The sequence below is a fragment of the Argiope bruennichi genome, chromosome 5 (genome assembly GCF_947563725.1).
Source record: "Argiope bruennichi chromosome 5, qqArgBrue1.1, whole genome shotgun sequence".
Classification (NCBI taxonomy): Eukaryota; Metazoa; Arthropoda; class Arachnida; order Araneae; family Araneidae; genus Argiope; species Argiope bruennichi.
Window position 1 is genome coordinate 70,526,571 of NC_079155.1, and position 27,530 is coordinate 70,554,100.

General features: G+C 25.7%; 1 long non-coding RNA gene across 1 annotated transcript; it reads right to left on the minus strand.

The window, feature by feature from the left end:
- Positions 1-2,560: 2,560 nt before the first annotated feature.
- On the minus strand, positions 2,561-22,235 carry LOC129968545 (uncharacterized). The gene is made up of 3 exons (XR_008784425.1): positions 22,100-22,235; positions 18,527-18,593; positions 2,561-2,675 (listed from the first exon to the last, which is right to left on the minus strand). It is a non-coding gene; the product is annotated as an uncharacterized LOC129968545 (long non-coding RNA).
- Between the last annotated feature and the right edge of the window lie 5,295 nt (positions 22,236-27,530).

Sequence of the window (27,530 nt, forward strand, 5' to 3'; positions counted from 1 at the left end):
AAAGTATTTTATTAACGATTGAAAATTTGAACAAGATATATAAATACTTATAGGGAGAGTGTGAACTAATAGTAGGAATTGAAAAAAAGGAAATACTTTCTTATTGAAAATAATACTTATTGCTCTGAAAAAGATTTACATTTTTTTTTAAATTTAAGGATCTAAAAATTTCAAATTTTAAAGGTATTTTAAACAATATTGCATTTCTGATGAATCAAAATCTAAATTCATACTATTTAATTATTTGTATTTCTTGTTTTTGAAATGAAATTTTACTGATTAAAAATAACAATGCATAAAATGACTTTTGTTAAACGATATTATATTGAACATCAACAGATAATTATTTCCTACTTCAATAAAAATAACATTAATTGTCAAATTTAATACAGAAATAAATTGTTCCATAGAGTGCTATTAACATGAGCACGACTTCCTCGTCGGTTCTATCTGGTCATGCTCAATATTCTATGTAGTATTCTAGATTTTAATTTAACTACATTAATTTCTCATTTGAAAGCAACATAGGACATATTTTGAGATGGATATTGTAACTTTTATACATATTCAGAGGAGGGAGGAAACATCTGAATCAACTCTAATTTCTTCATATTTAAACAAAGAATTAGTAGGGGGATGATTGATATTTGAAGAATCAATCCAATCTTGAAACAAATTTCCTCTGGTTACGAAATAAAGATATTGATTCTAGACAACTGCTATAAAAATAATGCTATAGAATTGCTTGTTTCAATTGTAATGTGAATACAATGTTTTATAATTATTATTTGTTTCAACTTTAATGTAAACTTGTGATTTTGTTTCAACTGTCATGTGGAGACAATTTTTTTAGAATTATTATCTGTTTCAACTGTAATGTGAAGACAATGCTTTTAAATTATTATATGGTTCAACTCTAATGTGAGGGCAATGTTTTAGAATTCTTGTCTTGTTCACTTGTAATGTGAGGACAATGTTTTAGAGTGATATGTTTAAACAGTAATGATAAGACTTTTTTTAGAGTTATTATCTGTTTCAACTATAAAGAGAAAACTTTTTTTGACAATTATTATCTCTTTCAACTTTAATGAGAAGACAATGTTTTAGAATTATTATCTGGTTCATATGTAATGTGAGGACATGGTTTTAGAGTGATCTGTTTCAATTACCATGTTAAGGCAATGTTTTAGAATTTTCTATTTCAATGTCATGTTAAAACAATGTTTTAGAATAATGTATTCCAACTACTACATGAGGAAAATCTTTTAGAATGATGAGTGTTCAATCCCTATAGAGAGAGATAGACAAACAATTTAAGTTGAAATTTTGGAAAGATCCAGCCGTTCCTTAATATTTTACCATGCATAAATTTTCAAGACTTCACATAGTAACTTCCCAATCTGAGAGGAGTAATAACATTCAAAACACATGAATATCAAACTAACAAAATAGAATAAAAATTTAATATTGACCTTTGCTTACGATTAATAAACCAGATATCCAATAATACTTTACAGGCACAAAATATTAAAAAAAAATTCTTTATTAAGACAAAACTTGTTACAAATTTATGGGGCTTATAATTATGATATTGTGTAATTCCTTTACTTAATCAATAACGAATTAATAATATTTATTATAGAATAATTACTTTGAACATAGAATGATAGAATCAATCAACACATTTCAATTTTCTAGAGAACAGAATTTGAATACGTCTGAATTTACAAATCTTATCTAAACAACATCGAGACTCTGGATAAGGGTAACAATAACAAACAATGTTCTTGTATATTTAGTAAGCAAATTAAACGTATTTTTTTAATATTGACTTTTGTTTACAAACATAGAACTTAATAATTAAAATTATTTCTCAACCAAAATTATTAAAAGCATCATGGTGAAGATTTTTTTGCGTTTTCTGCTGATTTTTAATTATGAAAATGTTTCATTGCAAACCTTAACCAATAAGGAATTACAAATATTTATCATATAATAATTACTTTAAACAAATTATGATAGAATCAATCAACACATTTCAAATCCCTAGAGAACAGAATATGAAAATGTCTAAATTTACAAATCTTATCTAAATAACATCGAAACTATTCTAAACACTCTGGATAAGTGTAAACGTGCAAATAATATTCTTACATAATGAAACATAAATGATTCTTACATAATGATGAATGAAAAATGAAATATTCTTACATATATAACATAAATGAAAATGTAATGTTTTTTTAAATATTAACCTCTGCTTATAAACAATGCGCATTATAGTTAAAACTATTTCAGAGATAAAAGCAAAGTTTGCTTTGAGTTTCCTGGTGATTTTAATTATGAAATTGTTTCATTACAGACTTTAACCAATAAGGAATTTCAAACATTTATCATAGAATAATTGCTTTAAACGAACAATGGTAAAATCAATCAACTCGTTTGAGGTCCCGTGAGAGCAGAATTTGCAGCAGAGTTATCTCCACACAAAATACGAAAGCTTACTTCCTTCTTTTCCGCTTGCAACGTCGACTGTAGTGAGGGAACCTATCAATTCAGTGCTTCAGACAGAAAGACCCTTTCTCCAGGTAAAACCATCGATCCTCCTCTGTGCACACACGACTTGCTTTCCTCTATGGTTATTCTCTGAGTCAGTAAGCTGAATTTTCTGCCTGCTGAAAGAAAGCTATTTATAAAACTTTGTACCTTCTCTAAGAGGTTGTGAAAAAGTGAACAAAAATAACAAATAATGTTATTTACTGGGCGATCTACATATTACAGATTTTATTGTTCTGTTGCTCAAGTCAATAAAATCAGACATTTCTCACACTTTCGAAAGTAAGCATGAGCAAACACGACATTCACTTTCTACTTTCTCTGTTCTTATCTATGAGATAAATAAGCATTGGACTTTGAAGACTTCGACTATTTGTACCATAAATTTATGGTTGGATTAGTTTGCAATAAGTGAAGGGGACCATGAAATTTGACGATTGATGATCTGAAGATATAAAATTCAAGGCATTTCTTTCTGTTAACTGAATATACGCAGTATTCTGACTGTTAAGCAATGATTTTCTCCAACATAAAGCATTCAATAGAATGAAAATTTTAATTTCATTGAATACAACATCCACTTTTGATAATGCACAATTAGATATTGACTAAACTGAAAGTTTGTCATATGTGTTTATTGCATTCAGTAGCAACTTGAGAAAGTGGATTGTCCTTTAAAAATAGAATCAATATTGTAAACCCATATAGAGGGAAAAAATTTATATGGTACCTGTATTTTTATTTTTAATTTTATTCTTAGTTCCACATAGCTGCCTTTTTGATTAAATATTTAATGAAGAAAATGATCTTAAAAGTTTGCTTCCTGATATTTGTTTCAATAATTTCACTCAGTAGTATTATATAAATAAGACTATGTTGTTTTTCAAATTACATCAAATAATATTTTCTTTATATAATTAATAATACGCCATTTCATGATACCTTACTCTTTTGAAAGTTTTCAGTTCAATATAAAAATAAAAATATTGAAATCCATAATAATTTTATTATATATCATCACAATACAAAAAAATATATCTTATATCTTTTCAGATTCACTTAATTATTTTTATAATCAATTTTGCCAAATTTTCTATTGTTCCTCAACATTTTATTACAGTTACATTGATCTTGATCCATCCTATTTTTATTCATTTCTGTACGTTGCTAATATAAACATTCATCATTTTTGAAGAAAGAATACCTAATGTGAAATTTTGGTTTAAGGTAATTTCTATGTAAATCTTTTAAATAACAGCACAATATTATTTGAAAGATGTTTTCAAATTTTCTGGCTAAATTTTTGAAAAAATTTATAATTTTTCTTCTATCTTAAATTCTTAGGCATCTAAAATTTATAATAAAATCCTTTGGAATATTTGGAGTAAATAAGAAAAGCTAATTCCTATCATTATTTCTTGTAATAAAGTATTGATTGCATTGATGAAATAACCAATTTAGGGAAACTCTCTGATTGCTTATGTTATGGAAAGAGAATAAAGCAACCTAATGAAAAGAAATAATACTCATTTATTTTGATTTGTTTCTTTTTGTCGTGGAAAAATATATAAATTACCTAACAAAAAAAAAGAGTGGACATGTATTTTCTTTTAATAAGATTCAGCAGAAATAGATATTTATCGCTAAATAAATATTTTTGAAATGTGTCATACAAAAGAAATGGTTTTAAAAAGATTAAAAATAATGGAAAAATAATTCTGAATTATTAACAGCTTTAATGGAAAAGCTTTATTGTAAATGAAATGGAAAATGTATTTAAAGCCGTTAATGGAAAATGTATTACTGAGCAAAATTAATTATGGAAAAATATAACGGAAATTTTAAAAAGAAGTGATCAATGATCAATATTTTCGTCACGTCATTGATAGATAAACATACTGCTCAGAGAGAATGTCAATAATAACCCTGTTTATAAAAGTTATTGACAATCACATTGTTGATAGAGGATATCAACTATTTCCTGATTTCTCAAATAAATAAATATTCATCACCGTCCATGATTTCTTATGAATTAATAGATCACATCAGTTGCTGGTATCCTTTACTCAAATACATGTGTGGGAACTTGAAGTGATAAATATAAAGATATATTTGATACGTTAAAATAAGAATATAACTCTACAGATGATCTATAGAAAAGACAACTTTGCCTTGTGATTAAGAATTTTGGCATTTTACAAATCTCCATTTTAAGAAATTTTTGTGTTTTTCTGAAGATTGTAAGCTCAAGCTGCAGGTATTCAGGCTTAAATCTCCATGAGGGATGATTGAGAATTAATCCTACCTGCAAAACCAATCATGGAGTAGAGAAGATGAATGACCTTAAAGAAATAAAAGAGTTAATGACTTTTTTTTTTCGAATTGGAAATATATTCCCTTTCTTCTTTCAAAGGTTGAGTAACATTTTCACCCGCTGCTGGTGAATATATAATACAACATTAGCCTGCATAATTTCACAAAATAGTTTAAAATAAACTTCATTCAGTAAGCTGGAATGAATAGCAATGAAAGTTTATGTTTATGTTTCCTACTTTTGTAAAGATAAATGTAAAACATGAATATGTAAATTGCTGATTAGAAATAAAGCATTAATTGTTCAGAGAAAGTTAATTGTTAAAGCAGAAAAAAGATTAATTGATAAAGCTGCAGATTAATTGTTAAAGCAGAAAAAAATGTTGTTTTTTTTCCTTCTAATTTAAAAAATAAGTGCGCATAGAATTATAAACAAGTCTATGAAAACTCAATATCAGTTGTAGATATTTCCTTTCGACTAATAGCAAAAAAAAATTGTTTTTCTGAAAAAAAGTATTATTCGGTTCTTATTAACAATCTTTCAAAAAAGGATTTAATTAAGAAAACTTAATTTTAATTAAGTTGCATTGGTACTTTTATCGGAAAAAATATCTCTGTTAAACAGCAATTAGATAATTATTTATTCATAAAAACTAATAAATTAAAGTGATCCTCTAAAGCACAAGGTAACAGATCAGAACTATGTTAACGGCCCCAAGGAAATAAATGTTTTAGTTCGCCACAGTCATTTATCAAATAGGTTTCAGGTAAGGTTTCCCTAAAGAAAACTGTTCAGGAAACCAATATTTTTACCAAACATACTCTTTTGGAAAACGAGGCAAAAATAAACCTCGAAGAAAAAAAAAGAAATACTTCTCCCTTAAATTCCTTCGAGTATCTAAGAGAGTATCGTTATCGGGAGCTCTATTCTAAGAAGAGGATTGCTTTGAATATGCATCTAAAAGCATTAGGTTCAGAAATGTCTCAATTCTTCGTTTTCGAATAGTAGAATTTTCTCTTAAATCAATAAATGAAAATTTTTGAAGTTTCTTGATATATTTTGTATATTTCGAGAAAACAGAGTTCGTGATATATATGAAGCAAACATAAAAAAAAGTAGTGAAATGAAGAATATGTAAGTAAAGAAAACTTGAGTACAGTGAATAAATTTTCAATTTAATAAAGACAAAATTACAGAGAAATGTGTTCAAGATGAAATACGTTTAAAATAATTTGAATGATGTAACAAATATAAGCTAAGTTGTATTTTCAATAAGGAATTCAAGAAAAGTAAATATTTATTCTAGAAATTTTTGGAAATTGTTTTGAAGATGTTATTTCTAGTCGCAGCTTAAAGAAGTACAAAGAAAATATTCTGGTTGAGAAATGCGAAGGAATTTCTGATTTTGTTTGATACCAATACCAGAGTAAAAGTTTCAAGTAAAAATAATTTTATCTGTATATTGTAGTTTTCTTCAACTGAATTTTATTTTATTGTAAACAGAATTTGTAATTGTTTATTCTTTTTTATCAACATATGCAATATATTTTATAACTCAAAAGCAATAGTCCCAAACTCAGAATACATAGGATAAAATGCAAAATAGAATATTCTCTTGCTTAGATTATTAGATAAAATTGCATTAATTTTAGAGAACTTAATGGTAAGTCAGTTTTAATGGATGAATTATTGAATTTGTGAAAATAGGATAAAAGAGAACTTATCAGAAGCTAATTGTTTTAAGTTTATTGAGTATTCAATAACTGCTCTTTTAAAATGAAAAATAAATCATATACCTTATATTATTTATACACACCCACTCACAATTGCTGCAAGAAGAATATTTAACTACTCCCTCGAAACTCTCTAAAACGACCATATATGGTTGATTTTCTATTGAGCTTGTTTGTATAGTTAATAGCCTTGGATGTGCTTTTTAATTCATTCATTATTTTTTAATTTGATCGAAGCTCTGACTTAGATATACAGTTTTAGTGTTGAATTCACACATCAATATTTATCAGGTTTTATTTTAGAAAAATATTGTTTTGATATAGACAGGAATCGACAAACTGATTGAATTAGTCATTTGAAAGAAATAGTCCAGAATTGGATTCACATCTATATTAGTGGTAAAAAAACCTTGTGCTAAATTACATTAATCTAGCTTAATTTCATCCTTCTAATTCGCCACATTTTTCAGTAATCGGATTCAGAGAAAGGAAAAAATATATGCAGTCACAAATAAAAGTAGTGGGAGCTTTCTCCCGATACTTTCTCGTTTAAAAGTCTTTTGTGAACTTTATGTAAATGTGAACTTTATGTAATTCTACGAATGCCTTGCATAGCACTGGAGAAAAATATTCAAGGAATATATGTTTTGACATGAATCTAGGATTTTTCCTGTGTTCAATGTTTGAATACATATTTTGAGCGTCTGTCCTCCTATGTATCGAAACCAACATTTGGCAATGAATTGTAGTTATAATCACAAGATCATATACCGATTTTTACTAAGTCTTTGAGTAAATATGAATAGGAAAGCACAGAACGATAGAACAGTAAATGTTTTGCAGATATGGTCCAAAAGTGAATAGCAATCTAATATAAAATATAAATATTACACTTTATCCTAGCTCTTAAAAAAATTTTTGTAATTATCGAATTCACTTGTGCTCGAAAAAATAGGCAGATAGACTTTTATCAGAACAAGTTCCGTATAAAAATTGATAAAAATCCATACATTTGTATAAAATTTATGTAACGAATTTGATTCACCAAGCTCAAGAAGCATTTCAGCTATAGAGCTCGCAGATAGATTCATGAATGGACTGACATATAGACATAAGACCGAAAATGGAGTTTTCAAACTCAGATAATTGTAAAACAGGAAATATCGTCAGAACCTCGAACTCCAATTTATCTGACGATTAAAATAATTCACATATGAAAAAGGCATTTTCTTATTTTTTGATACATAGAAGATGGATAATGAATTCAATTTGAAGGTTGATATCTGTATTTATGATTATAACTTCTTCTTTGTATTTTAAAAAGAATTTTTAAAAAATGTAACTTTGAATGTCAGAAACTAGATCATAGGTAGTTTAGAACAATTGTTTGAATCTTCTAACTTCATGAAATCAAACACTGAAGTGCAAATCACAGAAATAAAGATACAGACAGCATCAATAAATATAAGGTAAGAAATGTCATAAAAATAAAACGCTCATATATAATTTTATTTAGTTATAAATATGGATTTCAATATATATGTTTTTTCAGTATTCTAACTCTATGAATTTAAGTAAACAAAAAGAGAAACAATTCTTTTAAGAAAAATTAATAGTTTGAATATTTGAATTTTATGTTCAGTTAATAGATGGATGAAAAATCATAAAAAACTGAAAAAATAAGATTCGATTTTCTTGTACCTCAGTCATAAATATGAAAATATTTTATTCATGTTAGCGAAATTTCAAAGATATAACTTTAGCAAAAAACGTCTATATATTTTATAAAATTCTGACAGTTACACCATTTTTGATTACTTTTTATTTAATTTGTTGTATAATGAAACAGCTCTAAATACGAAATTCGAATTTATACGATAAAAATATTAGTTTATGTGATGTTAGGCAGAAAATGCTCGTATTTTAAATAGAGCCTAAGAGGGCCATCAATTTAAAAAATTACTTTATTTTAGAATTTTGAAAACGCCTGAATATCTAATATCAGTAAATTTACAATAAACATCATGTGGAACATTTTCTTAAATTCTTTACAATTTTATTCATTTAATTAAACACGGTACATAATGCTTTTATTTGAAAAGCATGCATTAAAAAATGAATGTTAAATATTATAAGAAAAATATTTGATTTTGTTGTTTTTCACTTGTAAAATGTAAGAAAAAAAAATATTTCATTTTTGACTGAAAGTTAGAAAAGATATAATAAAAAATATTCTGCACAATTCTATTTTGTATTAATTTTCCATTTAATTTGCTATTTCATGTAATAAGTTTTTATTTCAATGCAATTTAAATATATAAAATGTCTCCAATAATGTGATGTTTAAGTGCAAAACATTGTAATTACGAGAAAACAATTATGAATCCACAAAAATTAACATCTTTATTACAAGACATCATAGAAATTTTATTTTCAATCACAATAAATATAAATGACGATTTTCCGTTCAAAATATAAAGTGAGTAAAAACTTGGAAATCGCAAATTGCATACACCAAGATGTATGATATTTCTCAGCTTCGAATCTTTTTTTTTTTGTTATAAATTTTAATTTAAATAAAGGGCGACATGTCTTTATAACATGAAAAAAATTAGTTGCAAAAAATAATTCTGAATTTCAAAACTAAAAATAATTAAGGAGCCTAACAGAGTGAAACGTTGTATTAATTAAAGATGTGATTTATTTTTCAAGTCATTAAAAGATATGCTGATGTAAATAAAATGAAAGAAAGTTTCCATTATATATATTTAATTAGCGAGCAAATAAACATCTTTCCTAATTAATTATAGAGATTTTATGCTTCATTAAGAAACAAAAAAAAACACATTTTAAGATAAAACTGACAATCTGCATTTCACAAGTTATTCGAAAGATTACTCAAAATAATCAACAAGAAATAATATTTATCAAAAATAATAGATGCGTGACAATTGTCGATGTCATTTTGACAAAAAGCTTGAAATGGGCGATTTTCTAAAGTGTGCTCTAGAATGTTAGATTTTCTTTATGCCGGTAAAATATCTTCAAAGTGAAGGAAAGCTCGACATTTTGGAAGGGTTTTTTTTTCAAAGTCCTTCATTGTTCATAAAACTGTATATTCTATAATCAGCTCTTAAAAAGGAAAATTTGTATGTTTTGAGGGAAAAAAATTGAAAAAGAAGCATTTTCTTGAATTGTGTATTATTTCGCGTGAAGCGCAATTTTTATTGTGATATTTTAATTTATTTATTAATCATTAATCGATAGAAATTGATTAGATGAATATTCAGATATTTGTATTATCTAAAGCTTTTATTGCATTTTATAACTTAAAAGATCCACCCCATTTATACCTACCCATTTATACAAGATAACCTTTAATAGGCAAATTTAGTTCCAAGCTTACCTTTTATTTTATTTTTATTGTAGCGCTGAGAGAATCACTAGCAGTGAGAATTCAGTTACTTGTCAGAAGGCCAAATAGAGGAATATACTTATATATATAAAAAAAATTAAGATAGCACTAAAGTAGTAATTGCACAAGGGTTTAGAAATGCTAATTTCAAAATGCAACTTTTGGGAAATATCTGTCTATCCAAATTCTTCAGAAAAAATTCTATTGATGAAATTTTGAATAAAATATATTTGCATTATATATCGCTTTTTATGAAACAACTTGATGGCTTCTCAGTTTACTGGAGGGCACTTAGATACCCTTTGTAGCACTGATTTAAGCACATCCTCTTACAGTTTGGTTCATTTTTGACCACATAATTATATTCAATAGTTATAAATCAACTTTGATAATAATACGCTTCGCCTATATTCATAGTTCCAGGGCAAAAACAAAAATTATTATTAAGTAATTATTATCTTTCTTGAAAATATAATGGATTTCTTTTAAGTTTCGTTAAAAATAGAGACACATAAAATTGTGTATAATAAAACTGTAGAAAAATAAAAATAGAGAAAAATTTAGTTGCTTAGAAACTGCAAATATTTAGCGCAAATTTATGAACTCATCTTGTTATACCTATAAAATTCTCCACAAAAATATAAACTTAAACAGAAATGAAAAAAGGAACAAATAATTGGAATTGCATCCATATTTAAAATCTTTAAAATTCATTTGCAAGGAAAAAAATATCATTACTGAGCAGAAAATATATAATCTGTAACTTGAATTGAAGTTATAAACATTTTCCACATAAACTTTGAATTAAAAACGCTCAAGTGTTAAAGCATGAAGCCTTTTATGAAAACATATATTTGACTATTTATTCATTGCATGTTTGAAAAAAAATATGGTGCATTTCTGCATTAAATTGTTAAATTCCTTATAAATTGTTCTTGTAATAACAATAGCGTCTAAAAAAAGGTAATAACATATTTAGAAAATATTTTTAAAAATTCTGAATTGATGAATCAACTAACTTTTTTCAAAAATATTTTCGATGTTTAAGGCATGCCATCGAAAATTTTGCTTCAAATACCATAAGATGAAAAAGGAAAGGCATTTCAAAAACGTGGTATTTTGAAGATAGCTAAAATGATAAAACACCTCTCAAATATTTTAATCTTTCCGGCCCCGATTTTGATGAATGGTAAAAATGATGAAGTTTTATTTGAAATTCTAAAACGAAAGTAGTGAAAAAAATTGTGTGATTTCTTATTTCTACACGAAGTTTCTTAGAAATGCACCTTGTTCTTTTCTCTAAGAAATTCTAAATTTTTATGCTACTAAAAGTGTCATACAGAGAGCTATTTCTCAAAGATGACTGACACATTAATCTGAGAAGAGCTACACTTCTCATAAAAAGTTTTCCTTTTTATTTATTCTAAAAGTTAATCTTTTTAATGGTTAAACTTTGGGTTGTATATCATGTTTATATCTTAGTTTTAAAGATTTGAAATTTCTTTCAGTTATGCCTTATTAAAGAATGCTTATTAATTATCTTTTTTAATCCACAGATTTCTACACTGCACTAAGCCTATTATTAATTGATATTCAAAAACACGTCGTAAAGAAATCGTAATGAAAAAACCATATCATAACATTTATTACAAAACTAGGAATGCTTTGCTTCGAATTCCTTCAAAAATATCCATTTTATGACACTTTCGTCATAGGAAATCAAAATATGAAATTTTGAACAATATTTTTTCCGGCTGACAAATCGGTGCAAAATTTAAACCTCGTCTACAATGTCTGTAGAAAAAAACCTACTAAAATTTATTTATTATTTATAAATAAAATTATATTCTAATTTCTATAAATTATCAGGCGAGTTTATTGATTTTACTATTATATTACTATTCATTTTAACTTATTCTTTGAGAGTTTTTACTTATAAGGAATGAGGGACAATTAACCATTTGATTAAAAATGCTCTAATTTAGATTTTTATATATAAATTAAAAAAAAAAACTTTAACTATAAAATAAGAGGTTCAATGAACATTGTGATTATCTATTTTTCTTCAACCTATTGCTTTCTTTAAAAAATGCAAACGATTAAGATTAATTTCCTTTATTTAGAAAACAAATAGGAAAATAAAACAAATTATGAAGAAAACAACCTTTTTGAGTTGTCGATTCTATCAACATAGAATTTTCTCATTAATGAATTTCGTCTAAAATTTGGTAGGTATTTGTAACTCTGGTTTAAAGACCTTTAATTGATCATATTTTCTTGATAACTTATTGTGCTTTTATTTTAAAAACATAATTCTAATTTCTTCTTCTGCTTACATTAAATGATAAAATTATAACTTTGTCACACTCCCGAAGACATGTTTCTACAAATGAATAATTATTTCAGATGATAGTAAAAATATATATTTTTAAAAAAATTTTAAATTGTCTTTCAAGATTATTTTCGAAGTATTCTAATGAAATATATTGTAAAATATCTCTGTTTCTTCAGTTTTATTCAATTTAGTGATCAAATAAGGCATTAAAGTCTTTCTTCATTAAATTTCAAATCAGCAAGGGTTTCATTTAAAATTTTTCATACAGATATTTATTGAACTTCCGAATTCTTAAAATGAACACTTTTTCGGATCATTTGTTGCGGGTTATATTTAATTTCGAGTCTTTTAGCACATAAGGAGATAAATTAAAGTTGTTTTCATATAATGTTAAATTATTTAATTCAAATACTAAAGTGATGTCAAGTTTTATGTTCTTCCTATAAATCCTATTTTTGCTTTCTAAATGAACTTTATGTCATATTAAGGGTTGAGGAAAATTGCATGCATGTTAACATTATTTTAAAATGCTTACCGTAATAACTAGATATTTTTTTCCTCTTTTCGGTCAGGTAAATTCATTTTATCACATTTACGAAAATTGTAATGATTTTATTCACGTCTTATATTTTTAGTTTTCTTTATTAATTAATTAGTCTTGAATTCTTTAATTTATAAATTTTGAAATTTCTTATTAACAGGACATACATTTCATAAAATTTCGCAACTTAGATATCATGAAATTATCCACTTGCCAGGAATGTAAAATACATCAGTTCCTGAAAATAACAAAATTATTTGGATTAAATCAGTTATTGTTTAAATTTTTATAAATAATAACCTTAAAAATGATTCTTAACAAATTTGTTTATTTTTCTGAATAACTTACAACTGCCTTAACTTATAAATTTTCAGCTACTTCCTTAAAACCGAAACATTTTATGGTATACATTTTTGCTTAATAATAATAATCTAATATTCATTTTATCATAATTACAATTTCTTTCAAATCATTAATTTCAAATCTAAATAGTAAAATTATTTTTAATAATAATTCAAATGATCATATCGCTTGTTGAAATTCTCAAACAAATTTGCCTCTTAAATCAGAAAGCAGTTTTGAATTATTACAAGCAAACAACTCTGCAGTGCGAACTCAGATTTAATAATAATTTACCGTTTAAAGAGGTTTACCGGTTAAATAATGAGATTCATCAGTGCAAATGAGTTGCTAAAAATCATGCGCGTATTTGAAAATTGCTTTTGAAAGCAATGGATTTCATTAGATTTTATGTTTACGAAGATAATAGTTTGGTTTAAATTGAAGACAGATTCTATAATGAATTCTGACTGCTTATTTAAGGAGATAAATTCATTATTATAATTTTCTATAAAAATAATAGCAAATAAACATTTAAATGTTAACAATAAATCTTTGCATTTAAGTAGCTGAAAATCTCATAATAAAACTGCTCACAATATTCATTTTTATAGTCAAGTATTATTTTCATTACATACATTTTTAATTTATTTGCATTATAAGGCAATTGTAGAATGCATTTTCTGCTTGCCTTCAGAGTGTTAAAACTGCAGAATACTCAGAAATATTTCTGTAAGAGTCAATGTAAGTTTGCTGATACATAAATTTCCTTTTTTGTTCATATATGTTTAAAGATAATACGCTTCAACATTTTTGTATTTTAGTTAAGCGTAGAGTGTTCGAAAATTCCATTTAACAAAAATGTGTGACAAACAATAATTGTATACCTAAAGGTAAAAGTAATATTCAGAATAGAAAAAAGGGTTTGGTTAATATTTATGTTCTTGGAAGCGAAAATTCGTATTATAAAAACTAAGCCTGGCCTTAATCAGGCAAAGACGTTAAGACTTTTTTTCCAACACATAAATAAATCATAAAAATTCTAAAAAAAGTGATTTTATTTGTGTAAAGTAAAAAGAAAAAAAAGTTTCATATTTATCTGTAAACAGATTTTTAAAAACTACTATGGAATTTTAACATATTCGAATATTTCAGTTTATTTCTCAGTTCAGAACTAAGATCATAAATATATTCACCAGAATCTAACTTAAAAATTAGAATTTTCCTAACAAATGAAAAGAATTTTTTGGCCTAATAAAAAGGCAACAGTTACTCATTTTTTATTATTAATTATTTTTACTTATTTTTTTTTTAAATTCTTAATATTTTCTTAAATGCATTTTAAAACTTCAGAATACATTAACAAATATTTATTCTAAAATAAATAGAATTAATAGACGCAATCAAATCTCTCTGTCATTCTTGGTAGTTCGAAGCTTTATATAACTTCAGAAAATTTCAGAACATTTATGATTTCAATTCCCCAATCTTGGGAGCTGGTGGCAAAGAAAAGTGCTAGTTCCTTAATCCTCAGAATTTATAATATAGGAATAGATTCACCAATTGATATTTCTCAACTTATTATATACAAGATTTAACTTCTAACTAAAAGAAAAAAATCTGATTTAAATTTCATCTGTTAATACATTTGTGACATTACAATTTTGTGTAATTCAGAAAGATTTAAGTAATTGAAAGGTCAATTCATTACAATTTATTACAAAAGGGTTTTTAAACAAAAAATTTTATGTACTTTTTTTCTGGAATATTACATTCATTATATATGTAGACTAAGTATTTACAATGTTATACATAAGTTAACAAAAACGATAAAATAAAAAAGCAGATTTTTAAAAAATTACTTTCACAGATAATTTAGTTTCTTTCTACAATAGTTACCTTTATTTCTCAGCAATCAGTTGCCATCTGAAAGATAAGAAATATAGGTCTCATCAAACCTGTTTTATTAATTTTTAATTCCTTTGAATATTTTTAAAAAACAAAACGCACAGCAATCAGTTTCAAAATTATCTCCAAAGCTGAAAGTTGTGATCTAAAAATGAAATAAACCTTAAAATCCCGAGGTTAGAGCAGTTGGTTTCTTTGTGATGAGGGATGAAAAGTATTCAAATTTGTAACGCATTTGAGACTCTTTTGCAACCATAAGAAGAACGGCGCCGGCTTAATTTTAAATAAAAGACATAATAACTTTTTTCTCTACTCCACTAAGTTATGCACTATTTGTATGACACTTGACTCTTTCAGAAAGGGAATCATTTAACTCGTTCGTGCTAATGCGGATAAATAAAATATTATTATCTCTAAAGATGAATTCCTATTTGGACAAAAACGGATTCCGTATTTTATCAATTTAAAGCTGCTTAATTTCTTAAAAAATCTGGAATCCCTTAATTGGTTAAAAGTATGGAATCAGTTGATTGCTTAAAAATTTGGTATGTTAAACACATATATGATTGATTTTGTGGAAGAAGCAACAAACATGTGATAGGTAATTGTTTTTGCGAGTAGGAGCAGACATGTTGCCTCTTTGGAAAAACCATGGTCCTTCATATTATTCAAATTAGAAATATTGGCCGTTAGAGCCAGAAGACATGCGCGCGATTATTATAATTCCTTAGAAATCAGTTGTCATCTCATAATGAAAGATAAAAATCTAGGCCTCACATGATGATTTTTTCTTAGGAGTAGGAAATTATCTTGTGAATGATGTGGTCAGTTCTAGCTTAAATGCTCTGAAAAGCATTTCTTATAGGCTATGGAAACTCTGAAAGGCCTGGTGCCCCTTTAAACGCTTTACATTACTTCCCTGCTACATGATGGGCAACATAACACATCAGTCATCTTTTGTACTAATGTCTGACTTTCTATATGATTTAAGTTTCTTTCACTATGCGGATTTTTTTTTCCATTTTTTTTTTTTTGAGTTTTAAAAATATGTTATTCTGTAAACAAAGTAATCTCTATGCATTCAGTTTCATGTTAATTGCGTTCCTAAATCATTGATATTTTATTTCTTTAAAATATAATCAAATTTTTATGATTTTTGTGACTTTTCATAAACTGTGGAGTTTTAATGTTTTTTTTTTCTTCCATTGGATTTTCAGTGAAAAAAAAATATCCAGAATTATTATTTAAAACAAAAATTTAATGCTATTGAATTTAACAAAATTAATTAATTTAATCAATTAGAACTGATTTTTTTTTTATTCGCAAAAATAGGTTTTTGTAAATTTAAGCAAAATGCGGTTGGTAAAAATGTCCTTCAATTTAGCATTTATTTATAACTCAAAGAATCTGTTATTTTCCTCATTTATGCTAATATAAGGACGCTTACTACAATAATATTTATAAAAAAAAACAAATATCAAAAGTAAAATAATAATTATTTTTTTAAAACTGCTAATACAGGAAAATCTAACCTTGGTGCTACACATTCTTACTTTCAGCCTTACTTTACATGAGAAAAAATTATTCGAAAACTGATTTCGAAATATCAGTATATAAATCAACTGTTTAAAAATGCATTTGTAGCCATCAATCTAGAAAACATTTAAATGACGAATATCCCGAGGAGAAATATTACCAGTTTCGGCAATATTTTTAACACTTCTCGTCATAACTTTCCCACCCTCGACGACAACTGGCGGCAAGCATTTCATATCTACTCAGTCGACTGACATCTACAGCATGCGAGGCAATTAGCAATACAGACAAGTCATAATTCCACGGCACGTGACGCCACAGTCTTCCTCAACATCTGATGACCATGAATTATGGAACTCAAGTAGAGAAAGCTACAAATGACGCTAGATGTCGCTTATGAAGCTCGTTTCAACGACTGATGCCAACCGGGATGGAAAAATATTGGTTTCTCTTATCTGACGGCTGTTGCCATACCGCGTCGAAACGTTTCCCTTATTTGTAATGATAAGCAGCAAATACTCAAGCTGCTGACTTCTAACATAAAAAAAAATCTCTAGTGTTTTATAGTGGTCAAAAAATTAGAGAAAGAAAATTTATAGTTTTAGAGGAAACATTACAGTTTTCCAAGCTATAAACTGGTACTTTTTCAGACATTTCTATGATTATTTTTTTCAATTTTAAAATGTCTCGGAAAAGTTTTAACTCAGCAGTTTAAATATAATGATGATATATATATAAATATGTATAAGCGTCAAGCACTAAAAAGAGCATTAAATTCCTCATATCCGGCAATAACAATAATTTAAATATTTTTTACTGAGTGAAATTTTGTCTTGCTTGATGTATGAAATTATAGGTAGTAGCAGAGATGCATCATAAAATTTATTTCTCAAATTTATTCTTGTTTGAAAAAATGAAAAATATATATAGTTTTTATAAAAATTTATAGTTTCAGATTATAAAGGTTATATCATAATTGCTAATATATGTGCTGATGATTAAAAATCGCTTCAAAATGTTGTAATTATCTCCAGATTTTCAAAAATTAAAGCAAAGAACGAAAATGTAACATTTCTTATTTTCATCAAACGAAAATCCGTCTTCCATTGTTTTGTTAACTTCTTTTAAATATATCATAGCTGGCTTTCAATTTAAATAAGAAACAATTCATTTAATTTTCTACTTTTGCATCCCTTTGTGTATTTCACCTAATAATTTTCAATTATCTGAAAAACTAAATTATCAAACTGATTTTTTTTTTCAAAAATAAAAATTATAAATTTAAAGCACAAGATTTTTTACAAAAAGAATATTAACTCTAATTACTAAGTAACAAGAAAAATGTGCACAATTAGTACAAGCATATTTATGTTTTGTGTTTCTAAATTAGCAAATTTTATCCAAGAAAAATTGCTTTACTCATTTTGAAAAATATGCACATGTGAAAAACATGTTCCATCGATATCATTTTTCAAAATATAAAAATTTAGAAGATTGTTTGTTTTATTCTCTTTCTCTCCCTAGAAATTCTTTAGGGAAGTTAAGGAAATTTGAAAATTTTTATTGAATAATTAACCTACTTATTAACCGGAATTTTTCATAATATGACACTGAAATTTTTTAATCGTTGCTGCATCCTTTAATATATAAATTGTTTTAAAAATTTACTATTTTGCCTTGCTTATTTTACCTTGTTTTTACTATTTTACCTTGTTTTATCACATTGTATAATTTTTTTAAAAAATGCAAAAATTTTTATACAGCTTAAAGTATTATAAAATATTTAGAATCTAATTAAAAGCTAAGTTTAAAATAATTATTTTAAAAAAATGAATGTTGATTATCTTACCTCTACTGAAGTTTTTTGACTGTTTTTATCATCATGATTTTCTCAAATGAACGTATAGCAAACGATTCTAGAAAAAGAAAAGAAAATGCAGATTTCAGAGTAGTTGGTCCACAAAATATTCTTTAATTTTCTGTTAATGAAAGATTGTGTTTTTATCTTTGTTGATAACTCTGTCCTTAAAAATGCATGCATTTATAATAAAATTGAAATAATGGCTTACAATATTGAGTAAGGATTTAGAATTTTTTTAAAAAAATTGACACCTAAGCCATTTTTTATATTAAAGTAAAATATAAGCCAAAATTTATAAAAAGCATAAAAATCAAAGTTACATAAAAATGAAATATATCAAACAAAATCCAATTATCATTGGAAAAAGCCAGCAGGATCCATTCCTTGTGTTCATATGGATTTATTTTCACTAGTACCATGTGTGATTATGCTGTTACAAATATAACATAGATAAAGACGATTTTGGTGCCTTGTGAAAGTTTTTAAAGTTGTAAAATGTCATTTGCTTAGAAATTAAAAAAAAAATTGGTAAAAAATAAATAGTGAAAAAGTGAATTCTACTGTGCATATTGGAAGTAGGAAATAAAAATAATACATCACATAAGAAATATAATAAAATCATAGCAGGTTTTGATTTCACGATTAATGTAGCAGTAGATTGATGTAGTCATGATTAATGTAATAAAGTAAGCAATAATTGCAAGTAATTGCAAAGAAAATTTCCTAATTATAAGTTTTAAAAATTAGAAAAATGTCAAATTTTGAAAAAAAATATGACACAACATCGATGGACTCAGCTTTTGTTTACAGCTAATAGCCTTACGAAATAAAATATAAAATACATTATATAAAAAAAATTACAATTATTTTTTTATTTCATAATATCTTGTATAATTAATTTATAAGTATATAGAAATATCTCTTAAATAGCATGCTAAAAATAAACTTATTGAAGTTGCAGTTTTTTTGAAATTTTCATTTAATATAAACAGTAGAAAAAAATTTAAATATTAGAAACTAGGAGATTAAATATGTTTATTGTATATATTATTTTTAAATGTCCTATTAAGGGTGTGAAAGCAATTATAAGTCGTTTTTACTTCGATCATAATTTAAAATATTAAATTATATCTATAAAAATAACGGATTTATTTTCATGATGTAGATTATTTCGACGAATAATTTCATATTGTATGATTTTAAATAAAATATTACAAATAATATGGAATTTTAGAGTTAAAAAGGTATTTATAAAACTAAACGCTGAATATTTCTAAAAAAATTCTCGCAATTTTGATTCATAAAATAAGTGTTCTTCCAAATTAATCATTAATTCTTCAGTCTTAAAAAAATATATGTATAGAATATCATATCAATGCAAATTAAGAAAATTAAAATATACAATAAGTTAAAATTTAAGCATTTTTAAATTCAAATCAAATGTGATTAAATTCAAATCAATGTTAATTTAAATACATTTATTTTTAATTGCGTAAGATAGTTGAAATTAAAATTGATATCTCAATAATTATATACAGTTTGTGTTTTTTTAGACTAAAAATGTAATTGGTTTAATTTCCAAAAGGAAAACAAAATATTTTAACAACATATTTTTAGTAAATATCTTATTTCATTATGCCTACCATTGCCAGAAAAAAATATTGAGAATTTCGTTGCAATAAAAACAAGTTTTTTTTATTTTATAGTTTAATTAATTACGCTTCCATGAAACCTCTTTCATTAATTGAAAATTCCTATTTATTAGAATAAACTCTATAAAGAGCAGATCTTTGAAATTTCTATTTGAACTTTTTTCACGTTTACTCTTATAGAATTTCACGGGTATTGATTCATTTCTTCAATTTGAAAAGCTAGAACATACAAAGGAGTATATAAATACTGATTTTTAGGGAAATGTTATTGGCGTTCTTTCATTAAAGGCCATGCTGAAATTCATTTAATGGAGAAAAAAATAATAAATTACAGTAATGTTTTATTTATATAAATCTATCATCGAAATAATAAACTAATTTATTTGTGTTTGATTATTGTGATTCATTGTGATTGATTAATTCTTTTTGTAATTATTATTCATTTATATATAATTTTCAGTAAAGGGGAAAGTTAAAAAAAATATGTAAAAGGAAGCTTTTATAATTTTTCATTTTTTGCACTAATATCTGTAATTCATAATTTGTCTTTTACAAGGACAAAAAATATCAAATTTAGTTTCTCTTGGCCTTCTAATAACATTTATAAAAACCTTAATAAGATATTCTATTAAATTACAAAAATGTAAAAATATCATGAATAAATAACTTACTTTTATTTCAAATATAATAATACATTTCTTCTGAAATTTTGAAAGAAAAATACAAATGAATAGGATATTCATTACTTTGTTTAAAATGAACACACTTTATTTATTTCTAAATTCGCAAAATTTTTAACTGAATGATACTGATAATAAAATGCCTAAGGCTAAAAACTGCAGTTACTTAAAGTATATGGAAATTTAATAACATATGTTATTATGACCATACTGGGTTTTCAACTTTTATAAAGAAAAATAATTATAAATATTAAAATTAATAATAAAATATAAATTATAAAAATTAATTATAAATATAAAAATAATATTTTTTTTTGCTCAGTAATAGCATAACCATTTTAACAAAACCTTTTTTCGAATTGATCGAATCGAACTATGCATTGCTTTGAAAATAGAAATAATTAGGAACTGAAGATTAGAAATTAAAATAAACATTTAAAAAAATTGCAAGTTTTTTTTTTTTTTTTTTTTTTTTTTTTACAGAATACTTTTTCAGTAATTATTAAAGCACGTAATAATTATTTCATTAAACTTTTAAAAGAATAATCTTATTAACTTTTTAATACTTCTGTAGGAACAAATGTTTCGAATTAAAAATAATAATAATAAATATTTTTTAAATTTGTATAATTTAATCAGCAAGAACTTTCTTTTGGCACCAATTTAATAATGATTAAAACAAAATTTAAAATGATTAGGAAATTTATAAAAAAAATAAAGTTGTATTTAAAAGTTTCTTTAAATGAGCATAAATTATTTATTTATTTATTACTTAGAATTATAAATTTTTAACCAATTACCAAATTAATGTTACGGCATTTTCAAATGCATGTTTTCGTGAGTGGAAATTTTATTACGAAAACATTTTTTAAGATGTATAAAAATGGAATCATTTTTAATATTCATGTACTTTTGTGTGTTTTCTAATTCAATAAATATCTTTTTATTGGTGTTTTCTTTTGTTGTTTTTTAAAAGCATCACAAACAATAATAATTTCGTTTTAAATCTTATGCTTCTTAATTGAATTAAGTAAGATGAAACTATAAAAATTGTGTTCAAATTTTTATAAAATATTTCACGATTTAATTTCCAATTTATACTTCTGATTTTTTTGGCTTATTTTATAATTGCAGGGATATCAAAGTGATTATTTTTGGGAATATAAAACTTCAGCACAAGTCCATCTACTATAGTGTATAAAAATATAACTTCTTTTCAACTATCTTACCTTTCAGCCATAATCTTTCATCAGCTTACATCTGAGCCTTATTCAAAACCATCTAACACCCTAGAGCGTTTTATTTTATTTCACCAAGAAAGATACTTTTTGGTATTATTATTTTTAATTTATCCGCCAGTGCCGGCGCCTGAGGGTGTTCCGACAAATAGCAAGGTTGAAACTCGGAGCTTATATCCTTCTATGAAATATACATTTCATCCCAAGGTGGATATATGCAAATTTCGTCCCCACCTTCTGATTAAACAACTCCCATGTCGCCCCCCTTGCCCGCGGTTGCAATTGCAGCATGTGAAATGCAATAAGGGTTGCCAGAACTTCTCTAGTAATAATCCTTTTTCTGGCAGTTCGCCCGAAATTGGAAAGAGAATCGCCAAGTTATAATGAAAATGAATTACGTTTGGCTCCAAGAAGATGGGATAAGTAGCCGCAAATATGTTTACGAATCATAATGCGAATTTCTCATTCCAAAGTGCTATTAGCACTGGATGTCACTTTTGATTTCGGACTATCAGTATTTATGATAAAATAAACTTCTGTGCAAAGAAAATGTGAAGTAATGTTGGAGAGGTGCAGTGTTTTATTCCTTATGAAATTTACAGAGCTTTCAGTTAATATATCTTGGTTAATGCAAATGTGATCTTTCTTTTCTACAGTGACTATTTACATCTTCTTTAATAAATAAACTTTAGCAAGACAACGGTTCTTCAGAAATTATTTCTGTAAAGGAAACGGCATAAACTTTCCAAAGGTTCTGGTTTCAATTTTTGCTGCATTCATTTATCACAAAATATCATTAGTTATTTTAAACAAATATGATTATGTAATTCTTTTGCAGCAGAATACAGATTTAAGATTTGAACTAATTTTGGAGAAAGAAAGCATCTGATATTTGAATAACGTTATAATAAATTATATATTATCTCTTAAGGAAAATAAATATTCTGCTATCTATTCAATTATGAATGCAGAATGACCTAATATTATTTTTTTTATTTGGGGTAAAGATTTTTTTATGTATATTGAACTAAGTTTAAAACAATATGATTATGATTTGGTGACTATTTTTGATACTTTTTTATTTGATAGTACACTGAAAATTAATTTTCTAGAGCAATTACCTTAATGGAATTTTTTATAACGGCAAAAATCCTTCTTTCTTGTTTGATTCAAGCTAACTCATGACTATTTCAGATATGACTTTTTTTTTGTTGTCATTAATCGATTCTTTTAAACATTTATATTCGATTCTGATATTTTGATGTAATTAATCAATCGTAACTTTTTCAATCATTATTTGATGTGCTGTTAAAGGAAGTTTATTGTATACCATGTGGTATTAAAGGAAGTTTATTGTATACCATGTGGTATTAAAGGAAGTTTATTATATACAATTTGGTATTAAAAGAAGTTTATTATATACCATGGGACTCAGAGAAGATGACAAAAAATTTTTTTATATGATTTGAGAAGTTAATAATAAGAGTTTCTTCTTTAAATTTTGTCTCATTAAACATTTTTAAATTTTAAGGAGACAAACTACCTTAAGTGAATATCAACACTGCGAATTTTATTCTGCAACAACACTTAAGTTTGGGCAACAATCGTGATAAGAGTTTCATACTGTTTAGAGGAAAAAAAATGAAGAATCTTTAAATCATTGATATAAGATTAAATATTTAGTCAGTGAAGGGAAATGGAAAAATCCAAAAATAATTTAATATTTATATGAACATTTTTCTTTTCCTTCACTGATTTTATTATTATTTTTGTCCATATAATATCCTTTATATCTGATATATTTTCAAAAATGTATGCTTATCTGAGATGGTTAATCGCTAATTTGTTATAATAATATATTTTCCAACTCTTCAGCTTTTAGTTATTTACCAACTCTTTGCAAAAGCTCACAAGAGGTTTTTTATATTATTTATAAAGAGATTCTGTCGCCGGTTGGTTTATTTAGAAAACCAAATAATGAAAATACTATTTTCCATTGTGATATTTTAAAGTCTCGAATACACATAAAAAAAAATTGAAATAATTTCTCTAATTAAAAATTTTCAAAAAAAAAAAAAAACTTGAGCCCTTATTAACAAGTTACATTTGAAATAGAAAACTACAGTTCCTTGATGTAGCTTCTTTCCTGTTTCTCTCTACGTCCTTAAGGAATTTAAATAATGAATACGTGGGGACAATGAAGAATACGAGAATAGAACTTCTATTAGGTAATCAGAGCAATTTATTTTTTTCCTTTCACAACGATAATTAAATATTTATGCTTTTACACACGTGTGTAAGAATAAAAAGATATTTTCTGGTATAATATGTGTTTTACGCTCAATGAGTTGGCAAAGGAAATGCTCACAAATGTAATTTTTTTCTGTTTTGATTGCTCTTCTATCAAATTTATTGGATATAGAATATTTTATAAACAGCCTCACATATTGGTGCTTAAATTTTGATATATATATATATATATTTCATTTTGACTTACAATTTAATTATCTAATGCAAGTTTTTGTCAAATTGACTAAAATATAAAAAAAAACAATAGTTTAACATGATTCCATCAGATATATTATAAAACTCAGATGAAAATTATATTATTGTTCAACAAAACTTACTTCAATTGTTATCTTGCCTTCCATTGTACTTGTTAGAAAAATATTGATTTCAAAAAACAAATTTGATTATAGAAATATCAAAATAGAAAAGTCTTGATATTTTTCTATACAATATTTGATTTTTCTTTGTCCCATATGTTCTACATTCTAAGAGAAAATGTATAATAATATTGCTTTTTGAAAATATTATTCGGATGATTTTTTTTTTAAATTTTCAGTTAAAAATTCAAAAATAAGAGCAATTATCCCCGATATAAGAAGTAAAATTATTTATATAATCTTGATTTTTTTTATCTCTCTTCTGAAGAAGACAAATCAACACCTATCTTGTGCAAGAAAATTGATTTAACAGATCTTAAGCAAATTGTAACAGAAACAAACTCCCTTATTTTGTATGAGTTTCTGATGTATAATGAAAGATAATTGTTGCGAATTATAGTTTCATGGAAATTTGGATAATAATCCTAACTGTCATCGACGTGAAGTATGTTCCTTTACCAGAGTAGAGACCTTAAATGCACATATTATTATACTCATAATTATCCCCTCGAGGGGCACCTCAGAATGAGGGTGAGAAGCTTCTGGCATGATGGTTGGTTCTTGCCACCCTAGAAGGTACACGAAAAGGTGGGGGGGGGGGGGTTGAATCCTCTCATCGATGACGGGATTTACTTCCTTAGGAAAGGGTTGTACCGTGGCCGGTTATGGCCCTTAGAATTCAACCAGTATGGCTGTCGCGGCGGCCAGGTCATTCAGTTGTAATTATCTGTACGCCTTCGGGCCATCAGGAGAGTCAGTGATACAATTGAAGCGAGAATCTGCTTATATATTCAGTAAATTTCTCTGTTCAATTCTTGCATTGTCTTACTGGGATAGTATTTAAATAAATAATTGTTTATCCTTTTTGCCTTTCATTTTTATAAACAATTTCTGAGCGAGAAATTTGTTAAAAATGAAATCTGTAAAAACCTTTTTACAGATAAGTTTTATTATACCCTTCAAAAGGAAATTTCTTCAAGGAAAATGCATTGGTACTCTATTTTACTTGTAGGATTCCTTTGAAAATATTATGAATTTTTTTAACAAGTTGTTTAGAAAGAACGGAAAATGTCTGCAGGTAAAAGATAAAGCTACAAAATTTCCAGAATTTTATTTCTAATTTTACTATATAAATATTTTGAAAGCGACTGAAAACGTATTTGAGTAAAGAATAAAACTTGTCTAGACTGTAAAAAAAATTCTACTTTTTTATATATTTTTCTTCTGCAGTTATGCCATGTAGTTAGAAATATTATTCAAAAACTTCAAAATATGTTTATTGTAATACAAAGTTTTTATGTTCAGCATATATAAATTACAGTCAGTAAATAAATATATGTTTTTAAAAGTTACACTTAAAAAAAACAATAATCAACATTTTTTCCCCAGAAATTTCAAGGCTGATAAATAGAAACACGTTGAAACTGAAAACAAACAAACAAAAAACTATTTACTTTAGTACTGAATAGCTTTTATGCATTTGGTAGGCTTTTTAGATTTTATATTTAGTACCAAAAAGAGAAAATCTGATGATAAATCGCCATTTCTGGAGAAGAAGAAGAACTGATTAATTTCATCATTTCCTGTTCTTTTTCTAATCCAATCTCCATCTAAATCTCTATTTTTATGAGTAACTTCATCACATTAAGCTCTTTCTGATTAAAGCTGATTCAAAAAATAAACAATTACTTTGTTTATAATTTCAGGGTACATAGAAACTAAACAACAAGCAATAATAATACTGATAGAATTTTCCATCTAAGGGCAAATAACTTTAATTACAATAGTTTTCCTTTATTCTGAATTTTTCAGAATTTGATTTATTTCGGAAATATTTATTTAACTGTGAGAGAGTCAAGAAGAAAGTAAAAAAAATACCTTTCGGAACAATCTGTTATTTATATTTTTCGGAATAATCTTGTTCCAGCAAAAAAGTATATTAATTTTGGATTTTTCTATCTGAATGCAGATAAATAAAATATAGTATAAATTTTATTAATATTAAGGGCAATATCATCACAGATGAAACAGAATACCAAGGAATTTACTTTCTATTGAAAAAGTTAAAAAAAATATTTACTTTAGCTTAATTTTATTTATGATTAAAAAAAGTGGAGACTAACGTGTGCTAAAGTAAAATTAGTTAAGCGAAGAATTCAATAATTTATTATTATAATAAAAAAAGAAATAAGCATTTTTTCATTAGTAAACAATCATCTCTATTTTACTTTTGCACGGAATAAACATTCTAAATTAATTCAAAATTTAAAAAATGTGTCGGAATTATAAAGACGATAGTTTTGTTAATCCTTCCTGCAATTGTAACAAACGACATAAAAAAAAAATTTAAAAAATCTAGCATTTTTAGCACTGAAAATTTATCATATTTCGATTACGTCAATGAAAATAAAATGATTTCTTCATTAAGATGATTGCTAATTGCTTAAATGTAATTTTCTGAAACTTCATATCTTTGCGAGTATTTATCCATCAATATGCATCGAATAAAAGAAATTAATTGCAATTTAAAAGAAATATCAAGCTAAGATGAAGTAGTTAAACAAAAAAGGGGTTTTTTTTTTTGCCAAATCAATTTTTTTTTCAGGAAATACGCTTGCATAGATAAACTTTAAAAGTAAAAATATTAAATATAAATGAATAAATAAAAAAAATAAAGCAAAACGCACAACTCGAACCGAGAACCCGGAAAACACGCGCCCTTCATTTTGTTTCGACCACTATACGCACTGCCCATA